At 41.7% G+C, this 6,000-nt stretch overlaps 1 protein-coding gene across 1 annotated transcript in view; it reads right to left on the reverse strand.

Moving 5' to 3' along the window:
- Nucleotides 1–6,000, reverse strand: part of CCDC186 (coiled-coil domain containing 186) — a 189,120-nt gene that overhangs the window by 89,220 nt on the left and 93,900 nt on the right. The window lies entirely within an intron of this gene.

A 6,000-nucleotide genomic window follows, 5' to 3' on the forward strand; every position in this document is an offset into this window, starting at 1 on the left:
AACACTCCAAGGCTTTGCATAAATAGACAACGAAGAGAAAAAAAAAAAAAGGAGAACCCAAAAAAAAAAAAAACCATGAAAAAAAAAAAAAAAAAAAAAAAAAAACACCAGAAGAAAAAAGGGGGGGGGGGAAGAGGTGATCGGAGATTCAAGATTCAGCCTGAGCCTATCTAAGTTGCAAACCTTATGTTGCCAAAAAAAAAATCGGCCGTGTCCCTAGAAGAATACCATTCAGTGAATCTAAAAGGGCGTATCATATCTGTCAATCTCTCTTCTGAAAATGTATATTCCAGAAATGATCTCCATCTGGAAAGAAATCTCGGGGTAGTACGTGAGTTGGAAAGCATAACGTCAAGTCTTTCCAGTTGGCATAGACAGCAAAGATTGTTAGACCTGTGAGAGATTTGGTGGGGTGGAGTTAATAATCCAGTTAGCCATAATCGTTCTGCGTGCTGCCAAGAGGCAGAGGTGGGTCCATTGTGAAGAAAAGGATATGCAGTTAAAAAGGCAGGTAGTAGGAGTCTTAGGCCCCATACACACGTGCAGATTATCTGCAGACTTTTGTCTGCAGACTTACCTTTTCTATGTAGTGCAAGGGCCTGCCGGATTGCATACAAATTGAAAGTGTTTAGGTTTGACCTCATATTATATGGTTTTGGTAAGTCTGCAGACAAAAGTCTGCAGATAATCTGCACGTGTGTATGGGGCATTAGGTACACCCACACCACCCGAAATAAGAAAAATATAACCCAGCACGCTGTCCCAAAAATTGCTGAAATGCGGACATTCCCAGAGTCGATGTAAAAGTGTAGGCCGTGTGACTTTACACCACGGACATTGCGCTTGGGTAGGATCCTCTGGGCAATGTCGAAAAGGATAGTAAGCCCGATGCATTATTCTAAATTGAGTTTCCCGCCAATTTTCAGAAATAATAATAGAGTGTATTCTTTTATAGCTCTTAAGAAGCTTTCCCGGTAATGTTTCATCCTCCAGAATGTGAGACCATTTCTGGAATAATACCTGTTGAATCCTACCCAACGAATGAGACACTAAATGCTTATATAGAATAGAAATAGAATATTATTTTTGATGAAGCACTACGTCGATAAAGGAAGGTTTTAATGGATTTGTTCCATATCTGCAGCAAGTCCGCAAAAAGGAAGTCATTTGTAGGTAGAAAAAGTAATGAGAAGAGGGCAGATTAAATTCCTGTCTCAGGACTTGAAAAGATTTTAAATGGTTGGTAATATTGTCATAAAGCGAGGAGGCTTTAGTTAGTCCCAAAATTGCCCACTGTCTGAAGGCTGCTTGTGTAGTAGAGGGAATGACCATGGGATTGCCTTGAATAGTTAGGTAACTAGAGATACTGGAGGGCAAGCCCACTATCCTCCGTACCTCCCACCATGCCACCACAGTATCTCTGATGACAATATTGTATTTAAGATGGGGTGGTATCGCCCTGAGAGAGGAGTGGAGGATGGCTGGCGGGGTATATGAAAATACCAGCGCTTCTTCAAGCTCGAAATTAGAAAATCGTTATGTTCCTGTGAGCCAATCAAGACCCTGTCTTAATAAGCATGATAAATTATAAAGGTGAATATCAGGGAGACCTATCCCCCCCTCAGACCTCGGGAGAGAAAGTTTTTGTAAAGCAATACAAGGTTTTTTAGAAGCCCATAAAAAAAATGTTCAATGCTTTATTTATTCTCTGCACATCCGAGTGCTTCAAGAGTAAAGGAAGTGTCTGTAATGGATATAAAAGACGCGGAAAAGATACCATCTTAAATAAATGACATCTCCCGAAAACGTATTGCTGCCTCTCAGAACATTAGACAATTCCTCGATGCATAGAGCCAAGCACAGATTGCCTAATTTATATATTACGTATAGTTATCTATAATCTGTAGACTTCTGTCTTTTTCATAGGTAGTGTGGCTGAATGCCTTGGCATAGAAATTAAATGCTCATTCACTGGTTAGTGAGGCTGGAGGACAGCTGTCACTGCCTGTGGGCAGCGGGAAGAAGGAACTTGCTTCCAAGTAGAGAATAACCCAACTCCAAGAACTCATGTCTTCTGGCAATTAGGCCATGCCAAATGAAAGTGACAAATACTTGGACAGAAAAATAGGCAAAATATTGGAGTGAAATGGGTTGTTTAAAGCTCAAGTCCAAGCAAACTTATCCTTGGTTAGCATTAAGGTGACCAATTGTGATATCACGCCATCAGCTTACATTATCACGTCATCACAATGCTAACGGCATTAACAGATTGCTTTACATTATTTCTAGCTTGATCATACATCAATGACAGGGAAGTTCTTTGCTCCCCTGACACTGCCCTTGCATCTACCTGCATATCTGTTTACACTGTGCACAGAGCCCTGGGCAGAAGAAGAGAAGCACTCTTTACTCATTCCTCACCTCTTTTCCCTACTCCCAGCTCAGCAGATCACGTTTCTTTATTTTAAAATTAAACTTAAAGGCTTAATATTATTTTTAAAATAACAAATATGTTATATTTACCTGATCTGTGCAATGGTTATGTGCAGAGTAGCCCCGATCCTCCTCTTCTCGTATCCCCCGCAAGCGCTTTTGGCTCCTCCCCCTTGCTGAGTGCCCCCAAAGCAAACCATTTGCTACGGTGGCACTTGTGCGTGCTCGCTGCCAAGCTTCACTCTGTATTTCCATAAGACAGAGCGGGGCTCGGCCCCACCCTGCTCCTTCCTGGAAACCAATGCCAATGTGTCTGAGCCAATGAGGAGGCACAGAGCTGGGACAGCAGCTGCTCTCGTGCACATTGCTGGATCGAGATTGGGCTCAGTAAGTATTACGTTTTTATACAATGCATGAAGGTTAAAACCCTTCAGCCTTTACAACTACTTTAAATAGATAGATTAGTCAGTCCCGTGTTTGCAATGGAACTTCTGTTGGGTTGGAAAAGGCTGTTTGTCCAACTTTTAACTTTTATTACAAATATTTGGCAACAAACTATATTTATATTTATATATATATATATACACACACACACACACACACACGTGTATGTATGTATGTATATATATATATATATATATATATATATATATATATATATATATATATATATATATATATATATATATATATATATATACACATATATATATACACAGTGGGTACGGAAAGTATTCAGACCCCCTTAAATTTTTCACTCTTTGTTATATTGCAGCCATTTGCTAAAATCATTTAGGTTCATTCTTCTTCCTCATGAATGTACACATAGCACCCCATACTGACAGAAAAACACAGAATTGTTGACATTGTTGCAGATTTATTAAAAAAGAAAAACTGAAATATCACATGGTCCTAAGTATTCAGACCCTTTGCTCAGTATTTAGTAGAAGCCCCCTTTTGATCTAATACAGCCAGGAGTCTTTTTGGGAAAGATGCAACAAGTCTTTGACACCTGGATTTGGGGATCCTCTGCCATTCCTCCTTGCAGATCCTCTCCAGTTCTGTCAGGTTGGATGGTAAACGTTGGTGGACAGCCATTTTTAGGTCTCTCCAGAGATGCTCAATTGGGTTTAAGTCAGGGCTCTGGCTGGGCCATTCAAGAACAGTCACGGAGTTGTTGTGAAGCCACTCCTTCGTTATTTTAGCTGTGTGCTTAGGGTCATTGTCTTGTTGGAAGGTAAACCTTCGGCCCAGTCTGAGGTCCAGAGCACTCCGGAGAAGGTTTTTGTCCAGGATATCCCTGTACTTGGCCGCATTCATCTTTCCCTCGATTGCAACCAGTCGTCCTGTCCCTGCAGCTGAAAAACACCCCCACAGCATGATGCTGCCACCACCATGCTTCACTGTTGGGACTGTATTGGACAGGTGATGAGCAGTGCCTGGTTTTCTCCATATATACCGCTTAGAATTAAGGCCAAAAAGTTCTATTTTGGTCTCATCAGACCAGAGAATCTTATTTCTCACCATCTTGGAGTCCTTCAGGTGTTTTTTAGCAAACTCCATGCGGGCTTTCATGTGTCTTACACTGAGGAGAGGCTTCCGTTGGGCCACTCTGCCATAAAGCCTCGACTGGTGGAGGGCTGCAGTGATGGTTGACTTTCTACAACTTTCTCCCATCTCCTGACTGCATCTCTGGAGCTCAGCCACAGTGATCTTTGGGTTCTTCTTTACCTCTCTCACCAAGGCTCTTCTCCCCCGATAGCTCAGTTTGGCCGGACGGCCAGCTCTAGGAAGGGTTCTGGTCGTCCCAAACGTCTTCCATTTGAGGATTATGGAGGCCACTGTGCTCTTAGGAACCTTAAGTGCAGCAGAAATCTTTTTGTAACCTTGGCCAGATCTGTGCCTTGCCACAATTCTGTCTCTGAGCTCTTCAGGCAGTTCCTTTGACCTCATGATTCTCATTTGCTCTGACATGCATTGTGATCTGGAAGGTCTTATATAGACAGGTGTGTGGCTTTCCTAATCAAGTCCAATCAGTATAATCAAACACAGCTGGACTCAAATGAAGGTGTAGAACCATCTCAAGGATGATCAGAAGAAATGGAAAGCACCTGAGTTAACCACTTTACCACCGGAGGATTTTGCTGTCTTCCGTCCAGGCCACTTTTTGCGATTCGGCGCTGTGCGACTTCAACTGACAATTGCGCGGTCGTGCGACGCCGTACCCAAACGAAATTTATGTCCTTTTTTTCCCACAAACAGAGCTTTCTTTTGGTGGTATTTGATCACCTGTGCGATTTTTACTTTTTGCGCTATAAACAAAAAAAGAGCGTTTATTTTGAAAAAATAACAATATTTTTAACATTTTTTTATATGAAATTCCCCCCAAAAAAGATGTAAAAACCAATTTTTTTAAAAATTTTTGGCCAATTTGTTTTATGCTACATATGTTTGGTAAAAAAAAAATCGCAATAAGCGTATTTTGATTGGTTTGCGCAAAAGTTATTGCGTTTACTAACAAAGGGAAAGATTTCTGTCATTTTTGGTGTTTTTTTTTTTAACGCGTAATGGCGGCGATCTGCGATTTTGCGGCGGACAGATCGGACCCTTGACTGACATTTTTGACACTTTTGGGGGTACCAGTGACATTACTGCAGTAATCAGTGCTATATATATGCACTGTTACTGTAAAAATGACACTGGCAGGGAAGGGGTTAATTTTATTGGAGAGGGAGGGGTTAATGTATGCCTGGTGCTTACTGACGTGTAGGGGGGGAGGTGACTGTGTGAGTCATGGACAGATCGGATGTCCAGCTATGCTGAACAGTCCGATCTGTCACTCCCTGTCACTATGGAGATCCGCCCGCTGTGTTTACACACAGCAGGCGGATCTCCAGACTCGATCCCCGACGATCGGGTAAGAGCAGCGGCGATCGCCGCTGCTCCTCCCCTGGCCCGACTCCCGCTGTGAATGAAAACAGCGGGAGCGAGCCTCCGGCGGCGCGCAAGCGCCGCCCAGAAGGGGGAGTGTCCAACGACGTTAATACTACGTCGCTGAAAGATAACGAACCACTCTGCCGCAGTAGTATTACTGTGAGCGGTTCTAAAGTGGTTAAATATATGAGTGTCACAGCAAAGGGTCTGAATACTTAGGACCATGTGATATTTCAGTTTTTATTTTTTAATAAATCTGTAACAATGTCAACAATTCTGTGTTTTTCTGTCAGTATGGGGTGCTATGTGTACATTCATGAGGAAGAAGAATGAACTTAAATGATTTTAGCAAATGGCTGCAATATAACAAAGAGTGAAAAATTTAAGGGGGTCTGAATACTTTCCGTACCCACTGTATTATATATATATATATACACATACACACACACACACACACAGTATCTCACAAAAGTGAGTACACCCCTTACATTTTTGTAAATATTTTATTAGATCTTTTCATGTGACAACACTGAAGAAATTACATTTTGCTACAATGTAAAGTAGTGAGTGTACTTGTATAACAGTGTAAATTTGCTGTCCCCTCAAAATAACTCAACACACAGCCATTAATGT

The sequence above is a fragment of the Pelophylax lessonae genome, assembly GCF_965119305.1.
Source record: "Pelophylax lessonae genome assembly, chromosome: 9".
NCBI lineage: Eukaryota > Metazoa > Chordata > Amphibia > Anura > Ranidae > Pelophylax > Pelophylax lessonae.